The sequence below is a fragment of the Falco peregrinus genome, chromosome 5 (genome assembly GCF_023634155.1).
Source record: "Falco peregrinus isolate bFalPer1 chromosome 5, bFalPer1.pri, whole genome shotgun sequence".
Classification (NCBI taxonomy): Eukaryota; Metazoa; Chordata; class Aves; order Falconiformes; family Falconidae; genus Falco; species Falco peregrinus.
The window spans coordinates 84,263,241-84,286,085 of record NC_073725.1 but is presented as its reverse complement, the minus strand read 5'-3'; the positions used below and the strand labels follow the sequence as shown (position 1 = coordinate 84,286,085).

At 54.8% G+C, this 22,845-nt stretch overlaps 1 protein-coding gene across 6 annotated transcripts in view; it reads right to left on the bottom strand.

Annotated features, from left to right (window-relative positions):
• The window catches only part of ELFN1 (extracellular leucine rich repeat and fibronectin type III domain containing 1), a 108,626-nt gene extending 88,376 nt beyond the window's left edge, over positions 1 to 20,250 (bottom strand). For 4 of the 6 annotated variants that reach the window (XR_008747551.1, XR_008747553.1, XR_008747552.1 and 1 more), the window contains exon 1: positions 20,047 to 20,250. The gene's annotated coding sequence lies outside the window, so the exon portion shown is untranslated. Of the gene's footprint in view, positions 1 to 10,832; positions 11,004 to 16,765; positions 17,183 to 20,046 lie in introns of those variants that run through there. The other 2 variants (XM_005228973.3, XM_027779505.2) reach the window with 2 other exon arrangements.
• Positions 20,251 to 22,845: the final 2,595 nt, after the last annotated feature.

Genomic DNA, 22,845 nt, shown 5'->3' with positions numbered 1-22,845 from the left:
CTTCACAAAGGAGTTCTCATGGGACAGGACTGTGACCCTGTGACCAGGTAACACTCATCTCACCTCCCAAAAGCAGCATCTGCTCCCATCAGAGGCGCTCGATCAGCACCAGGGGAGACCAGGAGCAGGGCTGTTTCTGCCCTGAATCCTCCAGCATCTCAGCAGGACAAGCAGAACAGGCAGCCACCCGCCCGGAGCACAATTCTGATATCTGGGACCAACAACCAGGACCAAGACCTGTGTTTAAAGACTGTACCAGCCTCAGGACCGAGACCTGTGCTTCAGCACCTGCCTGCCCACCGATACTGCTGTGAGCCACACCAATACGAGATGCTGCAGAGCAAGAAGGCGACAAGGAGCACTTTCTTTGCTTCCCCAGGTCTTTCCTGAGCATGCAAAGACCTGGATCTTCACCTGAAGGCTAATTCTCACCCTCCTTCGGCCCAGTTTTTTGTAGTTTTTCTACAATCCAGAATACATTTGAGCAATCAGCACAACATTTAGTGAGAAAATCGTATGCTACATTTCCACTTGGCACAACTTTGAAATGGTTAAGCCGTTAAGCCCTGAAAGGGAAGTTTGAAGAATACAGTGGAAAAAAAAGAAGCCAAAACCAAAAATAAACCAACAGTGGCAAAATTAGAGCATGACATAAAGGAACTGTTTGAATGGATCCCTTCTCCCAGAGAAACGGTGCATGCTGGCTGCTGCTTCCCCGTGTCAGGATCTCCACAGTTGTGTAGTGCTTGGACTTTCATTACGACAGCAGGGAAAATAACAAACTCAAAGTCAACATTAGCACTAGCACACAAGAGAGGGAGAAAGTTTTCCTAAGATGGCATCAAACCTCTTACAAGCTTGTCTAAACCACAGCCACATTGCCCCCGAGGCCCCCTTTGCCCATCTCATTCTCCCCCAGCAAGGGGGATGCTACCAGGGCAGGAAGGTGTTGCTTGTGCAAGGACTGGCAACGGTCCAGGCTGGGGAGAGGCCATGGCAGGCACCACAGAAATGCTTGTGTATCCACATTTTCCAGATAAACCCTTCCAAAGAGAAGCAAATCCTGCCTCAGTCTGCAGCTTAGCTTCACGCAACACAACCCCAGGGATGCTGGTCCCTCTAAGGACAGCCAGGCTCTGCCCAGGGCATTCAGCGGGACACGGAGGACTCCCCACCTTCACTCCAACCGACCTGCTTTGTACAATGCAGTGACAGCTGTGCAGCCCCTACGTCCCCTGTGTCACTCAAAGATTCCTCTTGAATTATGCATTGCTTTGCTGCTGCGCGCGCTGACTTGGTGACTTACTTACACCGCCAGCTACTGGGCTGAAGGACACCGCTCCAATGACAACCATTTTATATTGATTTTTGTCATAAAATGTGATGCAATGCTGAATCAAAAGACCTCCCAGAATCCATACATGTGACAATGTCCCACTACAACTGTGACACAAAACATTAAGGTAATGACAGTGCCAATGGCATTCCTACCTGCTGCTTTTAGGTCCACACAACCCAGTGCAGCTGAGAGAAACAAGGGCTCTTTTCCTCCCACTCCAGCCTTCCCTGGGTGGCTGCAGAGCGTTTGCTATTCTTGCAACAGGGTGCTCTCTCCTGGGAGGGCTTGGATCAGAGATACCCAGGTTAGGTCACCCACAGAGGTAACAGTGGGAAAAACCTTGTTCCCCAGCATACTCGCATCTGTGCACATCTCTGCAGAGGTCAAACACACTCCTGATCAGGGCATCTCCTGTCCAGTTCTGTACATTAACCCAGCTTCAGCTGGGCATGATAAAGACAAATAAACAGCCAGAGACAGCCTTTCCTCCATCCCCTAAAGCTTCTCCAGCTCAGGTCCTCCCCCTGTCTTTCTGAAGTGCCAGAGGATCTTGCACTGGGTCCACATAGCCACAGGATGAAACCCGTGACCTGTACCCCCAAATACCTCCAATCCCCCAGGGAGGCAGAGACCTAAGCACCCAACCCATCATCTACATTCATCCTAGGAGCAGTTTTAAGACTCGCCTAGACAAAGTCAACACCAGCCTGATACACCACTGGCAAAAGTCCTGCTTCAAGAAGAAAACTGGACTGAGGAATTTCAGAGCTCCCTTGTGCCAGCATTTCCGAGTCCCACCTTGTGATCTCCCCTCCTGGATTCACCCTCCTCCACAATCTTGAAATTGCAATTCCTCTGAAAAGCTCTAAGTGGCTATAAGGGAAGAATCTCATATCTGAAGCATTGACAAAACCCTGGGATTTAATTTTTATTGCAAAACCAAAGCCCCCCACCCCCCGCCCATGGCCCTTCCCTAACGACAAACAGCATCTCTGTAGCTGCCGATTGCTCCTGAATTGCAGCAGAGTTACAAACAGGTTGCGAGATGAGGTAGAGCACGCGGTGACCTGCAGAGGACTTGGGCTAAGAAAACAGCACGATAAATAATTACTTTATTGCAAGTCAAGGGGCAGCATTTCCACAATGAGAAGAACTTTGTGCTGGTTTTTATATTGCAAATCCCTTCCACAGTGCTGTCTCAAGGAGCCCTTGCTCCTCATCCCTCAGGGATGAAGACATTCAGGCACCCCCAGCCTCCATTGAGGAACCAGGCTGGCAGGATACAGCTCAGCAGCCTCATCCCAGGGCACTATTTCTACTTCAGGCAGGGGGAATAATTCTTCTGGATAACGTGGGTAACAGCGCAGTCCTGCTCATTGTCAGGGATGCACCCAGCCTCCACTGACTAGTGTGCACTCCAAAATCCCTTTTGTTATTTCAACCTTCCTCCATCCCATTTCCAAGTAAGCTACTGGGGTTCATGGGAGGCTGGAGCTGGATCTTTAGATGTCGTACAGCTCACAGAATAATGCCTAAACAAGCACACACCTCCTCCTTCCTTCATCCGAAGTGCCATGTTATCAAGCACTGAGTCTCTTTAAAGAAATTACTGTGCAAGTGTCCCTACTGCAGCACAGCAAAATAAATGAACACAGGGTGGAAATAAATCAGTATCTATGGAGGAGGTCTCCTGCCCATGGGCACTTCAGGGAGAGTATGGATATTTTTCCACATTGGCAGCCTGATGACTTTCGATGCAATACATGACTTCATGACAAAAGATGCCGAGAAGGTGCCGGAGGAAGAAGGGAAACTGTTTTTCCCTTCCTTTTGATTTACACATGGTTCTGCTGGCACTGGCTCCTGGACATGTATTTCTCCATGCTCAGCTACTGCTGAGCATGATAATACAGAAGCACAGGCCCAGGAATTCACTGTCTGCGGGCTGTACTGTAGATCAGCAGCGTGATGAGAAAAAGGCTTATTAGCATTGCCATCATTTGGTATTTGCAGCGGGATGCCAAGAGTACAGAACGGCCATGGTAAAAAGCATCCCATTTAACCTTCACACCACACACCATCCTGAAAACATTACCCATCACAGGCCTGGCGTCAAACCCTCCCCACCAGCCCCCCATGCCAACCCACGATGGAGAGGCAATTGAAAGCGGCTCTCAGGTGCCCGGAGCATGGGGCCAGGGCAAGCTCACAGCGCCCAGCACTGTGCCCAAGGTTGCTGACACTGCTCAAGCCACCATTAGCCAAAAGCAGCCCTTTGGCTGCTCTCAAGCACATCAAGTGTTCAGTCCTCAGCTAAGGAGCTGGGGAACACCAGGAGAGGCTGGAAGACAAGCAGTTGTGTTATCACGCATTCACCATCAGGAATGAGAGCACAACTCAACACATGTGTCCTCCCTTGGCTTCAAGGCCACCAATGCATTGACATTCCCAGCTGATTCAGGGCTCTTACTTGCACTTTGATCCCAGCCATGGCCAGGAGCTCTGTGAAGGCTTTCCAAGCAAACCCAGGAGTTCCTCTAGGACTGGCGGCATTGGTTTTCATCTGTGCAATCCTTTGTGGATGCTCCTAGAGCAGAGCATGGGAGAGTGATGGAGAGATTTTAGCTATTTATGAATTAGAAGAGTGGTTTACATTTTAAACGGGAAGATAGAGGAGATTTTGCTCAGAATAAGGGCTTTTTTTCCTTTAGTTTTTTCTAAATTGCTTTCCTAATCATTAGTACTTCTTGCCACGATGAACAACCAGGCAATTCCATCATGTTACCTTGGACATATGATGGCAGGCAGCTAATGCAATTGGTCATAAATCATGTCCCTTTCAATCTCCATTATATAGGAAGAGCAAATTTATTATGATGCATGTGTCATTACACACCAATGCTTTTCCATTATCATATAACTAGATACCCCCAAGGTTCATAATTTGCAGTATAATAGTAATTTTTAAAGAACCATTGGTAATCAATAGCCCTCAGCATCCCTGTCAGGATCATTTGCAAAACAAATAACAACACTGATCTCAAACAACTTTACAGGAGGGATATTTAATCCCAATGAACTGCATTATATGATGGATAAGCGAGGAATCCTAGACTATGTATCATGTATTTTCCTTGGATTAAATATCACTTCAATCAATGTTGCTACCAGCTGTACAATGCCACCTGTGTTTTCACTAAGTAATGCTGAAGTATTGTCTTACAAATAGACATCAGCTACGTGCCAGGCACCAGAACCACGTGGCAGCTCCATGGGGTGCGAGGAGGGGGACAAGGCAGAGGGCAGAGCAGCAAGTTAGCCGGCAGGATGCTGCACGCGGAGCACACAGCAGCAGGTGAAGCTGGGGGCAGAGGGCTGCCAGGGACCCCATGAACTGCGGTAGCAGGCATTTACCGCAGCCACGACAGTGGCCCGTGGGTGGGCGAGCAGGGGCGGCGCTCAGCCCCATGCTTGTGGGGCTCGAGCCCCAGCGGGCTGGGCACAGCAGAGGTGATGCTCTCTCCTGGACTGGGTTTGCTCGGCAGAGCTCACTGAGGCAGGGCCCTGCCCTCGTTACCAAAACATCCAGTTCAGCCTCCACAACGAAATCAAATCACCAGCAGAAGGAGGTGCTGGTTTCAGCCGCCTGTCGATACAGAGCTTGGGTTTAACCGAGTTACCGTTTATAACTCTACAAAAGCGCTAGGTAGTATCATTTAAAAAGAGGTTCAGCCGTCTGCCTCATTAGCTAACAGACAGACCTTACAGACAACAAACAGAAGCTCGATTTACTTATTGCTTCTCCTTTTCCTGCAGCATGCACTGCCCCAGGCTGTAATTGGAAAGGCAGCTTTGTCCCGACCATCCCTGCCCTGGCTGCGGTCAGCCTGTCTCACGTCCATCTGCATCCCAGGCTGTGACAACTTTTAATGGAGCTTTTACATGCAAAAACTGAGACAGAAGCAGCTGACCCAGCAGGATCCCGTGCAACCAGCGCATGGAGAGGCACTGATGGGGACAGCGCCGACCCCAGACGCTGGCACGTCCCCACGCTCACCTGGCTGTGCTGCAGCCTGCAAGACACGGCAGGCGGCATCCAGCCCAGGGCTCCCTAACGAACACCTCCAAAGTCAGATTAAAGACAGGCACGACGTCTGTGCTTCAGCAACCTCGTTATCGGGGAGCCTGAGTTACCTGTTGCATGGCTGAGAGCCGGCCAGCACCTGCCTCTCTCCTTATGGATGGCTTTCCAAGGCATGAAATCCACATTTAAATTTTCTACACAAGTTTCTGCCTCTTCGGAGCTCTCCGGCAGAACCGTATCTCACTACTTGCAGCTGGAGGCACCTTTAGCAAAATCTTCAGCTCCCAGTGATGTGGAAAAATTCATGCATTTCTCTCCTCAAGTAAGCGCAGATCTGGCATTCACAGCACTTCCCAGCGATAAGCCCTGAATCACTCATCACTAGAAACCCCGCACTTTGGTACGGACGGACAGATCGGGATAAAAAAAAAACCACAACACACACCCTTGGACCTTAACTAAACATTTTAGCTGCTGGAGATTACAGAATCCTATTTAGCGATATCAGAGAGCATTTTCCACAGAGGAAACATCTTCAACCTGGTTACAGGAAACCAGGAAAATTAAATATTTGGGGAGGAAGAAGAAACTCCACAGAGTTTTGCTTCCTTCGGTTCATTTTTAGAGACAAACATGTTTTAGAAATGGGATTAGTTGAGGCACCCTGGCACCCCTTCCCACTCGGTGGCAACTCAACTGGTCTGCACACTCCTGCAAGCTCCTGGGCTGCCCCAAGGAAAATGCCATTAAAGAAAATACAGCTATTTTTAAAGTAGAAGGACAAATTCTCCTCCCAGTTACACCAGTGACCTCGTGACTCTCCACAAGGCTGGGCAGGCACAGCTCTCACTTGGGGTTATTTTGAGCATCCTCCAGGGTCACCAAGCACCCAGCAGATAGTAAGTGCAGAGAAGCAGAATGAGACCCTCACCCTTAGATAGTCAGACCCAACCTGTTAAAACGCTGACAATTTTCACCGACTAGAGGGTGAAATGAATCCCCTGTTAAAATAAAACACTTTTAATCAAAACCCTTCAGCCAGCCTGGATCTGGAGGGGGCACAGCCACCTCCCCCCGTACAAGCCCACGCCGAGCAGGGGTGGCACCCCTGTTGCCATGCCTGCTCAAGCACTACAACACAACGCATGCAGTACAAGCTCGTTCAGGGCTCTTCCACAGATGAAATATTTAAATATTTTATATATTGCAATCCCTTTTAGTTTAAATCAGATGGAATTGCTATAAACTGACTTGCTCTCCCCATCACTTTTTTTTTTTTACCTTCTACCTGCAGTTTCATCAGGCTGTCATCCAGCATGAGCTTAGAGCTTCATGAGTACAACCCATGCTGGCAAATAGATGGAGACCTCTCAGAAAGCTCAGATGCTGCACAGTGATGAGGAAGCACCTTTTGCTCCCTCTTGAACAAGCATCAGGGCTGCGGCGTGGCTGAAGGGATATCACAAATCAAAAGCGATGCAGAGCCTGGACTTTCCCCAGCTGGATTTGCCCGGCTGGGATGAGCACTGCCTGCCTTGCCATGCCACCCAACCTGTCGGCATCACCCGCTTTGGGAGCTGCTGCTCTCACCCCCAAGGCAGCAGCCGCATTTTAGCTGCCATTAACACCAGTAAAAGCAAGACACAGGGCAAGTTCTGGAAGATAGGATGTGTCTGAGCATATGGGCAGAGAATTACACGTTGGTCACAACACAAAACCTCCCAGAGCATCAGGCTGGGAGGAATTTCCCAGCTCATGTGGTCCAGGGGAGATGCTACTGCAACACTCAGGCTTTCACCCAACTGCCATGCCCAGCTCTAGAGCATCCCAAGAGGCTGCACACAGGCAGCAGCTTCATTAGCAAACTCAACGGACAATGAATGATCAAAGCAACCAGCAATTCCACCCAAATTCACCCCCATGTTCTCACCCTGGAGGCCAGCAGACCCAACACTACTACCCGTGGTGCAAGGGAAGAGAGGACACATCCGCAGGCAGGGAGGGAAGGTCTGTCCCTTGGACTGCAGAAGCCTAAAGATGGAAAACGCTTACAGCTGCGTATGCATCCATATGCATAAGAGAACAGGCCCTGATCCAGCACACGCTTACGTCAATCTGCCGTCACCAAGATTTAGGAGAACATTTAAAATTAAGCAAAAATTTCCTTGCGCTGCAAAACTAAGGACAAAGAAGGGAAATAAGTCTCATGGTGGAAGCAGAAGCAGGTGTCACAGCACTTGGTCCCAGCACAGGCTCCAGCACCAACATCCCAGGTAACCCTGGGCATGTCACTTCACCTCCGAGTTTTACCCACCAAATGCTGCTGCTGGCTCTCCAGGCACAGCTCCCCTTACAGCTGTAAAAGGCTCTCCGATGGTCACAAAAAACCTCATCAGCTTTGAAGGCTGTTTCCCATCTGGTCCCCATGGCCAGCCCTTTACACACTGTTTGCAGAAGAGCAGGTCACCTGTTACTCAGCAGCTCCAAGGAACCCCACAAGCCCTGGCTCTGAGGAGCTGCTTATAATCTAAATCACAGAAGATAGTCAGGATTTACAACAACACTTCCGATTTTGCCTGCTGAAAATAAAGACACCAGCACTTCAAAATAAATGGGGAGAAGAGCAAGATCAATGAGTGAAACACTTATTTCCCAACCCAGTCTAATTAAAATGCAGTATATTACTCCGTTCACCATCACAAGTAAGAGTTCCAGTGCTAAAGGGAGTGCATTATCCTAAAGGCTATACTATATAACATGATCATGGTTTATGGCTGTTTTGTTAGTAAGATAGGGACTGGAAAGGACAAAAAAAAAAAAAAAAAAATCAGAGCAGGAACTAGTAATTCTTCATTGAAAGAGGGTAGGGAAAGCCATGCAGAAAGTTTCAGGCTTTTACTTTAAGCCAACGTGGAATTAGAACCGAGTTCACAACTGGAAAGGATTTTCATAGAGAAGAGGACTTCTCTGTGAAAGTATGGGAAGCTCAAGATTAAAAAACTGACCCACGGAGCAAACACGGCAAACTTCTCTGAACTTTGATGGGGTAGTGGTGTTTGCTTTGCTTGTAAGCATTACGGTTGGACTTGATCTTAAGGGTCTTTCCCAGCCTAAATGATTCTATGATTTCTTGGGGAGCTTTAAGAATTGCATCCCACAGATTTATTTCCCCTCCTCTCTTTAAAGGTAAAGCAGTGACACAAACTCCACAGCCCAATCTCTGCACCTTTGTGAACTGGGACAGCTGTTGAAATATGTTGATTTATTGAAGTTTTCCATTTACTCCTCTGCGGTGGATGTTCTCCAGAAGCAGCTGCATTACTCCTGTGCCTACACTTCGGCATTTCCCTAGACAAGTAGGAGCCAGACCAAGTGAGCAACACGGGGTGGGCTCAGCCAGGTGCCCATCCCCACCATGCACCCACCCAGCCCGTTTGCACCCTGCAGTTACAGTCCTGCCTGCCTAGCAGAGCTGGGTGACGCACAGCTCAGCCCCACTGCCACCTCAGCATCCAGCTCTGCTGCACACTTTGCAAAGCAGTCTCTTCCTGACATGGGCCAGGTCCTTGCAGCTTCTAGGGACAGGGGCTCAAACCCAGCCAGCACAGAAGATCAATGGTGCCTTAAAACACCAGAGGTAGGTTTGAACTCCTGGATTTTAAACAGAAAGCCGCTTCCAGCAGCTCTCCATCCCCTTGGGCCACACGCCAGACCTTGCAATTCACTGCTCAGCATTGCCTTCCCAGGAGAAGGCAGCTGGAAGTGACATTACTGCAGTGCCTCCCTCCATCCCCAGGAGTTAATCGGTTCAGTGACACCAGCAGTCACATCCCTGGTCCTGCAGGCCCTGATGGATGCCCCGTCTGCCACACTCACTACATCTACTCACAGCATTTGTACCTGCTGCACCCTGAGCAGGGGCAGAACCAGCATGAGGGTTACAGGGTTTATTTCCAAGCCACTTCGTGGGGCAGGAGTAAAGCAGAAGCAGGTATTTTTCAGATGTTCAATACCTTTTTTTTAAAAAAAAAAAATTAATCATTGCCTTCTTTTGCATTGCTTTAACAACTTGACTCTTTTTGCACTGAGAGCTCAGAAGGGTGGGTGGGAAATGCCTCTTCAGTGCTGCTCCACACACCACTACTTCTATTCAAGCAGGGCTGGGCACAAACTTCTCAGCACAGTGATGAAAAGAAACTGCTTCAATTCCTCAGCTGTCCCAGGATTTTTTCTTGTGATCAGACTGACCAGCCACCCAGCCTGGAGAGGGAAGAGTTAATTAATAATGTCACAAGATAAGCACTTGGGCCATGCAATTACCATCTCTGGCTAGAATACCTTGGTGAACCACCAGCAATAACGGGTCTAGCACTGAGCTGAAGTCAAGACATTTATCCCTTGACAATGCTCTATTGCAACAACTTTATTTTGATGATACCAGATGATTAACGCTTACAGCTGCTGTCATTTCCTTTGATAGATTTTGGGGCTGTGGAGTGACATTTGCTCAATGCATCGTTCTTGAAAAGCTGCACTCATCGTAGCGGAGAGAGTGCTGCTCCATGCGCCCAGCCATCAGCAACCAGGCTTTCCGCAAGCTGCGGGTGACCAGGAGAGTGACTCTGTGGATGCTCACGGAAAGCCTTGCCTGGAAAAGGCTGTGGGGCAAGAGCAATGTGCCAACGTTGTAAGAAATGGCAAGAGTTCATCTTATCCAGTGGAAAGGGAAGAGACTGTTGGTTACAAACTCACACCGCGAGCCACAGCAGACTGTGCTGTTTTGCCACAAACACACTGGAAGATCAGATCCCAAGCTGAGACTCTCCAAGGCTGAGTTACAGCCATACCAAGCTCTCACAACTGCTCTTGAGGCCAAAAAGCATCCAAAATCAGATCGATCAATCAGTGAAACAATGGACAAATGCCTTAACAACAGCATTCGCTAAAAGAAAAAAAAAAAACCACAACAAACCCACCAAACAGCTTGGAAACCTTAATTTTAACCTCTGCACCTCCAGGTTCCCCCCACCCGTAACATGAGGACAAGAATCATCTACCTCAGCCGGCTGCTGCAAGGTTTTCCTAATCAATCAGCTCATTAATTCATGCAAAGCATTAGATAGACAGCAGATGGATGGCTTTACACAGTAGTCTTTTCTACAGTGAAATATTTCTACTTAATTCTCTGCCCACAGCTGCCTGCCCACTCCCCTCTCCGTGGCACAGCGCGATCCAGGCTCACGTACGGACACCCACCAGGTCTGGAGCAGTGGGGGCTCCCCTAGACCCCAACAGCACCCGCAGCCACGTGGGATTCCCTGGCTGGAGACACAGATCTTACAGATTTGATTTTCATCTCGTCATATTTAAAAGCTGTCTCGGGAGCGTAATGATTTTAAATTCACTCACCGCCACAGTCAATCAATGGAGCGGCGGCGGCTGCTAGTGCCTGGCTAGCGGGCAGTGATGAATGGGGCTTTCGAGGCTGCATCTCTCGCCTCCGAGCGAGAGGAGAGCGTGGGCAGAGGGTGGGGAAGAGAAGCAAAGCCAGAAAAGGGAACCAAAAGGAAGAGACAGGGCAAAGGGTAGGAAAGCCCAGCCTGCTCACTGCAAACTGGGGACAGGCGTTTATCTGCTTCTGCAAGGCACGGCTTGGAGGGAGCAGCCTTGGCTTGCGTTAGTCTCCCTGATCGGTTATCATCCTATATCTTAAATAAACCAGCTAATACATTTATTATAAGTCAGCATTAACCCCAAACCTGGCTTGTGCAGAGGACAAGAGCCCCAGCTGCCAGCCTCCACCTCGCACGTGCCCCTGACCCAGCTTTCCTTTCCAGGAGGAGCTGAAGAGCAAACACCCGAACACCACTCTCAAGAGCATGTCTGCCCCCAGGACAAACCGATAAAGGGCACAGCGCTGCCCCTCAGCTCTTCCCATGCAGAAGCAGCTGGACATGAGCCCCACTGGGTGACACTCAGCACCCTGTGCCACCCCATCCCTGGGCAGCTTCAGGTGCCAGCAGCAGAGGAGCAGCCCTGTGTGCTCACAGCCACCACGGGGGGACAGGGAGCACCTGTCTCTGCAACTACTGTCAGTTTCCAGGAGGGAAAAAAACAAATGCAGGCAAAAATCCCCCTGCTGGGGGAACCCAAGGGGCCTAATCCTGCTCATCACCCTGCTCTACCGAGGAAGGATGCTGCTCAGCATTTGAAAGGAGCTACTTCACATCTGGGCTCTGTTTCTCTTTCTTTCTCCAATTACAGGGTCAGGTCAGTGCTATGCAGTCTGTGACCATAAAAATATTCATAATATGGAAAACTGTTATTACCAAAGAAGCTGTAGTTTGTGGTGTGAGCATCACAGCTGAGTGCTATGAGTCTCAGAGTGGGGAAAGAGTCAAAAAATGAAAACCACCACACCAGCAAAATAAAAGTAGAAGGCAATAAAAGTAAATTAATGATGTTGCTCCAATTTGAGCAAACACTAATTAAGAATGGGTAATTGAATTAAGGCATTATTTAGAAACCCAAACAACTCCTGAGCTGGGTTATAAATACATTATAGGGTTCCTGTGACATCACATATCTCTCATACCTTACTACCCACAATTTATTTTAATGTCACCAGATTCTCCAGATTTATTTAAGTCCTCATCACTCACCATTGTTTTGCATTTACCCTATATATCTATATCCTCTCCCCTCCATTCCACACCCCCAAGTGCTCCATATGAGGCGGTGATGAACATTGGATAAGTCAAACCTGTGTAATTAGCTCAGCTCATCAACCACTCCCCCCCCCCCATGCCCAGTAGCCACAGGTCTGGGTCTAATTTGTTTACAGCCTGGAAAAATATCAAATAACTCATTAGAAAACAAATCCATCCTCTAGAAATACATTTTTTTTCTACAGCTCCAAGTGTTGGTTTGCTCCGCGTTACACTGGGAAAGGCACTGCACAAGCAGGATCTAAGCCTGGCCCAGAACAGGTCAAAAAACCAGCATCATCACACTCTGGAAATAGAGGAAAACAGCATCTCAAGCAAAAGGAAAAGAGAAGAAAGAAAAAAAAAATAAGTCAGCCCCTCTAAGGTTTCACAGCAAATGTTTGTACCTGTGAAAGGTCCTGAGATACTGCATTTGCAGCTGGGACAGTGCTTTGGGTATTTAGCAAGAGGCTTTACATACATTATTCTTCCCTCCTCCTGAGCCCTTTGCAGCGAGGCTTACAGTTCTTACCACACCTGCATTTTTAGGAAAAGACACAAATACACCAAAAGGGAAGAAAGGAAATGTTTAAAACCACTAAAGACGCTTGTAAGGAAAGCAGCATGAGAAAACAACATGGACAAATCCAAGTTCACACACATATATAGCTCTAGGAAAGTGAAAAAAGCAGCAGTGTTGAAGTGCTTTGTGCTGAGGTATGAGCATATACTGTAGCAAAATATACATGCTGTTTATAAAACCTACTGGAAAACTTTTCCCTAAAATATGCCGTATAAAGTATAAAACTTTATTATCTCTGCCTGTCCATTTTACAAATATATACACAAACAAGTTGCCAAATCTGCCTGCAGTTTAACTCCATTAAATCCAATGAATGAGTTTGGCCCACAAAAAACTCCGCACTTACTGTAATAAAGCTAAAAGCTGACAGCTGATACAGTAAAACACATACATTTCCATAGACTTATTCCTGCTGATTTAAAAATATGAGCGAGCTACAGGGAATGCCCTTGTCCAGCTCCTAAAGAAATGCTGAAATGGTGGAGGGAAAAAACCCTAAACCCGGGAGTTTTCTTCTTCAGTTCCCCCTAACCACAAAGGGGAGAGGGCTGGGGGGAAGACGGTGGGGTTGTGTTTATTTGGCTTTTCCCACTGAGAGCCCTGACTGCATACAACACGTGTTTGAACAAAACACCTTGGTCCCCAAGTTGGGCAGGACCCGATCCAGCAGGAGCGGGGGTCACAGATCTGAACCCCATCCTGGGACACCTGCTTCTCCCCCACTGGTCCCCAGAAGGGAGAACGTGCTCAGGCTCCTGGGGCAGGGGACACGGGATGCTCTGCTCCCCAAGGCAGCTGGCCACAAGTCCATTTTCAGGGCATTTTCCTCGTGGTCAGTGGTTCTCCAGCCACCGGGTCATCTTGAACTATACCTTGAACCTTACATTGCATGGGGGACCATGCCAGGCAGTACAGAACCTGGACCCAAGTGACAGATTGTAAGCTTCCCCTGACTGACAGGGGATTTTCTTTCTGTTGAAGTTTTGGGGTTTTTTTAATGCACACAGCTGTCATAACCACACCAACTCCCATCTCCACCACCTCAACCTCCTGCCATGCCCCTCCAACTCCCTTACCTGGGCACACTGCACCCTCAGGGCCACCTCCTCCAGACCCTCCTGCCCCAGCTCCTTGTGGTACATGGAGGCTCCAGGTATCCCTCACCTGGAGCTAACTCTCACAGCCTCTTAGATATTAATTATTATTTGCTTCTTTTATGGGGACATCTCAGGGACCCAGATGACTCTTGTGCTAGGGGTTGTACATAACATTCAACACTCCAGCAGCCAAAATACAGCTCACGTACCATTTCATGCTCTTCCTCCTTTTTCTCCGCACCAAACCAGTGCTCTCACAGGGGTGCAGCAGACACTGGACCATAGCACAGGATCTCCACTCCAGTCCCTCTACCCCAAGGTCCCCACAACCCTACTGCTTTCATAGCTCCGTCTCCTGCCTCACCCACAGCTTGAAGCCATGCATGGCACTGTAGCTGTCCCGCTAAGCCCACCCAGGTCCTCTCCTCCCCACCAGCCTCCTCTGGGCCCAGTTTGCTGGTGACCATCACACCACCACCTCACCACACCCAGACACTCAGCCCCAGTGCTGTCCTGCCAGGCTCACTCAGACTCTTCCCAGGCCCTGAGTCCACAACACACAAAAAATCCAGCAACCATACCGGGTCATGCAAAACACCACCCAAGGCTGTGCCCCCAGCTCATACTCCCTTACAACCCTGCAGCAGCTTTCCTGCCCTCCACCTCAAAGCCTTACTGATGACTCCACCAGCTGCCTCCCCACAGCCCCATCACAAACAGCTCACAAAGGCACGTAGAGCAAGCCCCCAGCCTCACATCCTCCCCTCCTAAGACTACTCACTGTCCTGCAGCAGCTCCTTAAATCCCTCTGCTCCACCCAGCTTCCCAGTGCCCTTTGCTGAGAAAACATGTAAACCTAGGCTTTTGCTACACCTGGAGTTAACAACAATTTGCAGCTGAGTGCCAATGCTGCGGGTGTTGCTGTGCTGCTGTGGCTTTTCTTGGTGTGAAATCCCAGCCCTGGAGCAGCCTGCAGGGAAACTCCAGCCGGACCAGCACGGCTGGGATGCGCCTGGCTGCTGTCTCCCATATCCCTCTGGGACACAGGGCTTCACTGATGTAACCCGCTTGCTTGTCCCCAGCACGCGCGCATGGGGGAAAATACGCATCAGAAAAAAAATGCCCAAGGATGGTGTTGAGACTGTTCAAACCAGCGGGACAACACTGAGCTCTCCAGGGCAGGGACCACGCATCCTGCCCATGTCACAGCTTCTCCATCCTCAGCGCTACATTCAGAGCCCGACTCAAACCTCCAAAGCACCGGCCACATCCTTCTGTTTGCATCCATTGTGCAATCCTATATTTAGCATATGATGGGAGAACTGAAATAAATAATACATAGCTCATAACAGTAAACCTTGCACCTCGAACAAGCCAAAAGCCTGACCTTTCATAGTTAAGCCGTCCTGGTGAGAGGTTAGATCTTGTGTTTTCTGATCATCAAACAGGAAAGCATTAGCCAGACAGGGAGAACAAGCTCTTATCTAGACCTGATTTCTTTCCCCTCCAGGGGATCCTGTAGGATATTTCAGTTCTCGCTTGCTCGCTGTATGACTCTTCCCTCCCCCAGTTGCTTAAAATCAGCCAAATTCACAATCTAATCTGGCCGGGAGTCAAAGGGGAGAAAAATCAAGTCCTAATGCAGTGACTACTTTGAATGGGGAATTGAAGCCAATCAGAAAGGCATTATTGATCCCTGCTCAGAGCACCTCGGTCAGGGAGAGGAAGGCTGCGGGCAGCCGCAGAGCTGCCCACTACAGCCAGCCAGAGCTGCCCTGCCAGGCCTGCAGCTCTCCCAGCGCTTGCCCGGGCCGGCAGCCGGCCCTGTCCCGCAAAATTCCCTGCCCGTGCTTGCAGGCAGGGAGAGCACACACCACCCCTGTGCCAGCACCGGCGAGCACCCACGGAGTCCACTAGCCCAGGGCATACACGTGTGTGCAGGAGCGTGACCCGTGTGCTAGCTACCGCGGCACATCGGTGCACAAACACTTCTAGCGTGCATGGCTTTGGAGTGGACCCATCTGCAAGAGCAAGGCTGCTACATCAAGGCTGTGCATGCATGCATGTGTGCACAGCAAGGCTACACATATTTAAGCAGTGCTAGTGCGGGGCAGCTCTGCACAAGAGCCAAAGTGCAGGCTGCAGGGCTGGGAAGGGGGTGTGCATGTGTGTGCATGTCCCCCCGCAGCTGCCCCTAACCCGCAGGCAGGGTCCCTGCAGTGGGCAGGGGAAGGTAGTGCGGTGGCTCACTCCAGGCAGCGGGGCAGGTGTGGCAGAGGACCGGGAGCAGCCGGCCGAGGTTGGGCTCAGCTCTGGGCATCCCTGGGTGACATCCCGATGCTCTGGCCCGCGATAGCGCTGGCTACACGCTCCTCTGCCTTATGTAACCGCGGCAGGGATGTAGCGGCAAAGGGGGGACAGAGATGCGGGAGGGAGAGGGGCTGCCCACCGCCCCCCTCCCAAAGCAAAGGGGGCCGCAGGCGAAGCTGGATGCTCCCGGTAGGGTAAATCCTGCCGCCAGGCCGAGGCGGCTGCGTTGGCAGCGGGTGGGCTGGGCCGGGCTCGGGGCCGCCCGATGCGGGGCAGGTCCGGTGCCGGTGCCGGTCCCCGCCGGGGAGCCCAGGGCCAGGCACGGTCCCCGCCGCGGCACCGGCACACGGCAGCGCCCAGCACCGGCCGGCCGGCTGCTCCCTGCCCGGGGAGGGGGCTCAGACCGGAGCCCCCCCCCGGAGCCAGCGGGACGCGGGGCGGCAGTACCGGGGGGGGAGTCCCGGGAAGTTTGGGGAATCCTACATTTTGCAAGGAGGCAGGAAGGAAACGCCTCCCCTAAAAATTAAAAAAACAAACCAAAGCCACGCGGGGTGCCGGTAGCTCCTGTCCCCCCCGCTCGGGCTGTGCCCCCCAACCTGCCAGCCCGGGCACCGCGGAGCCGTGCGGCCGCCGGCACCTCCTTACCTGCCGGCGTCACGTCTGCTGCTGCCTGCCCTGCTCCAGCTCTTCCTCCTCTTCTCCTCCCTCCTCCTCCTCCTCTCTCCCTCTCCCTGCTGCTTGGGGCTCTTTATGGAGATTCATTCATTCATGCCTTCCCATCGGTCCCTCAGCGTTTCCCTGCCTCCCGGAGGCAGACCGTGTGACGCCTCGCCCCTTTCCAGCCACTTTCTGCTGTCACAGAGCGGCGCTGCCCCAGCTCGGAGCGGTGGCCAGGCTGGGACACGCGTGGGCAGCGCGGGGCCGTGGGAGCGTTCCCCAGCGTGGGGTGGGGGGAGTGGGCACGGCACAGAGCCGCCCCGGGGGAGTACAGGCGGTCTTTGGCGCCCGTCACCAGGGCGTCGGGTCGCCCCCGGGGCTTTCCACGCTGCCCTTCGCCCGCCCCGTCCCACGCCACGCCGCTGCCCCACGGCCGCTCGCTCCCTGCCGGCCCCACCGAGAGCGGCTGCCGCGGAGGGCGCGGGGGGGGGGGGAGGGGGCGCATCCCCACTCCGGCCCCCGGGCAACCCTCGTCCCCTTTTTCCTTCTCTGCTCTGCCCCCCATCCCCCCGATCAACGCGTCCTTCCTCCCCCTCCCGCTGCCTCCGCAACCGCGGCAGGACCGCATCCCGCCCCGCATCCCGCCCCGCCGGGCGCTGCCCCATCCGCGCCGTTTACAAAAGCGCTGACTCAAGCTGGGAGAGGAGCGGCCGAGCCCGGCGCGGGGAGCCAGGGCTCCCGGCCAGCCCTGCACGGGTACTCCCGGCACGGGTACCCCCCGCACGGGGAGGGCGCCCCCATCCCGGGGGCCGCTCGCTCCTCCCGGTCCCCGGGCAAAGTTCAGCCCTGCCCAGACGGGGGTCCCTCCCTGCCCAGCGCTGCCTGCCCTCCCTCTGCACTTTGGGCGGGGGGGCGCTGGGGACACGCTCCTGGCCCCCACCGACACCCCCCCGCTGCCCATTGCCCCTCGCTGCCTGCACTCCCCGCCAGGCCGGGGCAAACCCGGGGGATCTGGGGCGGGGTAAGCCCTGCAAAGTGCCAGGCAGCACGGCGGGAGGTGCTGAGGGGGGTGTTATTTTAGGTGCTAAACTTGAGGAGGGGTACCTCCTCTCTGCACAGGCACGGGGCAACGCTTTCCAGCCAGGCAGGGCGGAAAAATCCGCTTTTTCCCTTAAAGACATGGTCGGAAATAAGAAGAGCGGCATCTGGGTTTGGGCGCTGCCGGAGCCTTCAGAGCGACAAACCGGTAATTTGGGCTGAAACCCCTTAAAAATACTCCCCGGAGGGCCCCGCCCGCCCCCCGCCGTGCCGTGCCGTGCCGTGCCGCGCCGCTTCCACAGGCGGTGCCACCCCCTTTGCAACATTGCCATCAATTTCTATTAACGATCGCTTTATTCACCGCTGCAAACTTCTAAATATTTAATACCGTGCAAACCGGCACAGAAACGCACGGAGCCGCCGGGAGGAGGCGAGTCCTCGGCTGGGGAGGGCGTAAGCGGCTGCCTGCGGCTGAGGCCGGCGGCCCCGCTGCCTCTGCCCCCGGGGGAGCCTGTTGATATCGTGCCCCCCCCCTCCCCCCCTTCCCCTCCCTCCGCTGGGCTTTCCCAGGGCTGCAAGTCACTGCCTGGACATGGGCAGCATCGTGGTCCCCCCGGGCTGCCCGGCCCGGGGAAGGCAGGGATGAGCGGGGATGCGGAGGTTGCTGGCCGGGAAGAGCTGGAGGAGGACAGCAGGGTGCGGGGCGGGGGAGGTGACACACCCCGACAGGCCAGTATGTCCCCCAGCACCGGGGCGCTGCTGCCGGCCGGGTCCCGCCGCGCACGGAGCATCTCCGCTCTACACCGAGCGGGACGGGGGCTGGGGGCCGCCGGGGGCTGGGCTGGGTGGAGGGGTTCTGAGGGGGGGGGGGGCTGCCCCTCACAGCCCTGGCATCCCCGGACACAAAGGCACGGCCCTGCCGGCAACGTCAGGCAGAACTCAGGTGGGGGGCGGTCCTGCACAGGGACCCCTCAAGAAGAAAGGGGGGAGCATCCCAGCCAGACGCCGGGGAGCGGACGGGACACCCCTCCTCTCGCCGCCCCGCGGACCCCCATCCCCGGCCGAACTTCATTAAGGTGCAATCAAGAAAACTGGCAACTCCGGCCGCGGTTTAACACCGGCTCCTCCAACCGGCGGGTGCCCCGGTCCTCTGGGCTCAGCCCGAATTTGGGAACTGAGAGGGAACTTCAGAGCAACATCTGTCATAATAATTAAAACTACACACACACACACCGGGCAGGAACACGCTCCCGTGTCCCCCCGTGCCCCCTTTTTTTTAAACAAACAAACAAACAAACAAGCAAGCGAAAGCGGCTCAAACTCACAGGCAGGCACCTGCCCCCCCGCCTCCCCCCAGCACCGGGGGACCGGGGACCGGCCCCCGGCTGGATGCGATGCCCCCCCCACCGGAGCACGGACACCCCCGCCTCCAGCTACGGCCGCCCTCCTCCACTAATTTTCTTTAATTAAAGCTCTATGTGCGGCACGTTTCGTGAGGACAGAAATAGCCGCTGAAGGAGCACATGTGGGGAGGCAGGTCCACGCTGCCGGCGTGGGAATGCGGGGGGGAGCAGAGCCCGGGCGCGGCTCGGCCACAGCCCCCACTCCAAAGCCGGGGCCGCCGGGGTTATTTGGGGTGGTGGGTGCGCTCCGTGTGGCGGGGAGGGGATGCGGCCCGGAGCCCCCTGTCCCCGGGGGGACGCTGCTGCCGCCCGCGGCGCTGCCTCTTCCCCCGGAGCACCGGGGCTTCCCGCAGGCAACAGTTGCGGCGCCGGTGGCACGCAGGGGCTCTCCCGGGGGCAGGGGGCTCCGGCCCGGGCGCAGCCCGCGGGCGGCGGGGAGACCCCGGGAGACCCCGGCGTGGGGATCCCCCGTGGGCAGAGGCGGAACACGGGCCGGGCGGCCGGCGGGGCTCCCCCTGCTCCGCGCCCCCAAGCCGGGGAGAGCCGCTCCGGGCCCGACCTGCCCCCCCGGGGGCAAGGGGGACCGGGAGCGGCTCCAGCCGAGACCGAGGACTCCCCGGCCGCGCAGGGGACGGCGCCCCGCTGCCCCCGCCGTCCTCTCCCACCGAAGCCCCAACCTGAGCCGCCGCCGCTAAAAGTTTGGCGACACGGAGCGGCCACGGGCCCTGCGCGGGGCTCCGGGGCTCGCCGGGCAGCGGCGGGGGGACCCCGGGTGCGGGGCAGGGGCGGGGGGGCTCAGCCCGGGGCGGGGGCCGCGGGCGCACCTACCTGCTCCGGCGGCGGCCCCCGGCGCTCGGCGACGCGCCCGGCCCCGAGGCGCGGTGATGGGCGGCGGGCGCACCCGCGGCTGCGGCTCCCCGCGCCCTCCCAGGCGGGCGGGCCGGGGGCAGGAGGCGGGCAGGGAAACGCAGCCGGAGCCGAGCAAATCCCGACGCTGGAGCCGGCCTCCGAGAAGAGAAGGGCTGCAGCTCCTCACTGCGTCAGGCGGAGAGCCCTGCCCGTGCAGGCGGCGCCGGGCAGCGCTGCCAGGCCCGGGGGGCTGCCATCGGCACGGCACGGCTCGGCTCGGCACGGCTGGGATGGGCTCGGCGCGGCGCGGCTCGGCGGGGATGAGCTCGGCTCGGCTGGGATGGGCTCGGTTCGGCGCGGCGCGGTGCGGTGCGGGCGGCTCGGGGTGCGGGCCGGGCGTCTCGGTGCGGTGCGGCTCGGCTCGGCTCGGCCTAGAACGGCCCGGTTCGTCTCGGTGCAGCTTGGCTAGGCTCGGCACAGCACGGCGCGGCTCGGTTGAGCCTGGCTCGCCCGGGTTTGATGCGACCCGGCTGGGTCCGGCCGCGCTGTCACGGCACTGAACGATAAGCGGCTTGGCCGGGAGAGCCGGGCTGGCACGGGGGAGAGGGGGGGCGGGTGTGCGTGTGTGTGACACTGTGTGTGAGACACCGCGTTTGACACTTGCATGTGTGACACTGTGCATGTGTGTGACACTGTGCATGTGAGACACTGTGACACTTGCATGTGTGACACTGTGTGACACTGTATGTGTGTGACACTGTGACACCCCGTGTGTGTGGCACTGACACCACGTGTGTGTGTGTGTGTGTGTGTGTGTGTGTGTGACAGTGACACCTTGTGAGAGTGGGGGGCATGTTGGTGTCTAAAGGTGTGAGTGTGCTTGTCAGGGACATCTGTGTGCGTATGACACTGTGCTGTGTGTGTGGTGACACCCTGGGGGGTGCCGGGGTGAGTGTGTTGGGGTGTGTGTCTGTATGGGGGGGGGGTACCCACGCGTGTGTGGGTGTGACAGGCCACGGGGGGAGCACAGGAGCCTGCGTGTGCCTGTATTTATGCACATGTGTCTCTGTCAGCCCATGTGAACACCTCTGTCCCCATGTGTGCATGACAGCCCTCCACCCCACCCCTCACCCCAAGCCTGAACCTCTGTGGGTCAGACTGGGCCCAGCTGGGCAGCACCAGGTGGCACTGGGAGCATGGGGGCTGGGGTGAGGCCCGATGGGGCTGGGCCAGGACCCCCATCTGCAGCCCCCCAGGAGCCGCAGCCCCCCAGGATCTGCAGCCCCCATGCTCAGCCCTCACCAGCCATCCTCCTGCCCCAGACCACTCCTCACCTGACCCAGAGACAGACATCCCACCTCCCCATTTCTGTTGAAAATTTTTTTTTCATGCTGTTTTAGCAACACCACACACGACTTCAGAGTGATTAAAGGGTGGCTGGCACTGAGCCGGCCCTGGAGCTGAAATGCTCTCCTACCTCCCCAGGCACTGTCATCCGTGGCAAGGACTGGCCAGTGTGTTTCATGGGGTGGCCCAAGGTGTCTCACGCTGTCTCCAAAACCATCTTCGAGTCTGCGAGTCCCTTTTACAGCCCTGCAAGGAGATGGCAGGGGAGACAGAGAAGGTGGGGTGCAGGAGAGAAATTTCACTGCTTTCAGTTTAATACCAACACCACCACCACAGCCAAAAAACCTGAAGCGTGGCGTAATAGAGCTGGGAGACAGCCTGGGAACAGGCGAGCCATGGCCCCTCTCCAAACGGCAGCTGGGAACCTGGCGTGATGCTCCGCTGCGTTAGACACACAGCCCCAGGGAAGTGCGGGTGGGAATGCAGGGGACACCCCTGTGATGGAGAGGGCAGTGCAGGGGCAAGGGCTCCCACATCCTCTGCTCCACAGCCCGGGTCTGGCCCCCGACCACAGCTGGGGAGGCTGCGGGTCTTGATCTCTGTGCAAGCTGGTTGCTCTGGGGTTCTTAATGTTCCTCTTCCCCTTTCTCACCACCACCTGGGCTCATGCCCTTGGAGCATAGGAGACCCCTCCCTCCCTGGAGCAAGGATATCCCATTTCTCCCTTGTCCTGTAGGATACCCTGAAGTCAAGAAGTTCCTGTTGAAGTTGCTTTGGATTAATAAATGCAGAGGCAGTGACGTGAAATAGGCAGGGGTCTGCCATGAGGATGGCTCTGGGGTCAAATGTCTTCCTGGGGAGACTGGAGGTAAGAGGTCCTATCCCTACCCTGCTTTGCTGGGGAAGGCTCTTGCTCCCAGGGCTTCTATCAGTGAGCTGTCACATCTCCCAGGACACTGAAAGGACACCACCAGGTCCCTCCTATTTTCAGAGGCAGTTTTCCAGGGTGCAGCACCTCCTTGGTGCCATACAGCCCCCGGGACAGCCAGAAGCACTGCCGGTTCATGCCAGCCCCGGAGCTGGAGCTGGCCCCTGGCAGCTGAAGAAGAATCGCCCAGATGGGACAGGGATGCCACCGATGCTGTGCTCCATTGCAGGTCTTCACTCACGGAGATCAGCAGTGAGGAGAGGGATGGTTTGCAAAAGGCTCTCTGCAAATTTGCTGCCTGTTGTCACACAGCCCCCAACTCCCCAGGGCTGCTTTGGGAGAGGCAGCCTTCCAAAGCATCAAGCCTCACCCACGGATGAAGGACAGGCTTTAAAGCAGCATCATTCCTACCAGCTGCCAGGCCAATGGGAGGGGGGAAGACCTGGTGTAATAAAACAACTTTGCAAACTAAGATAAATTAATAAAAGAAGTACTTCTGAGCG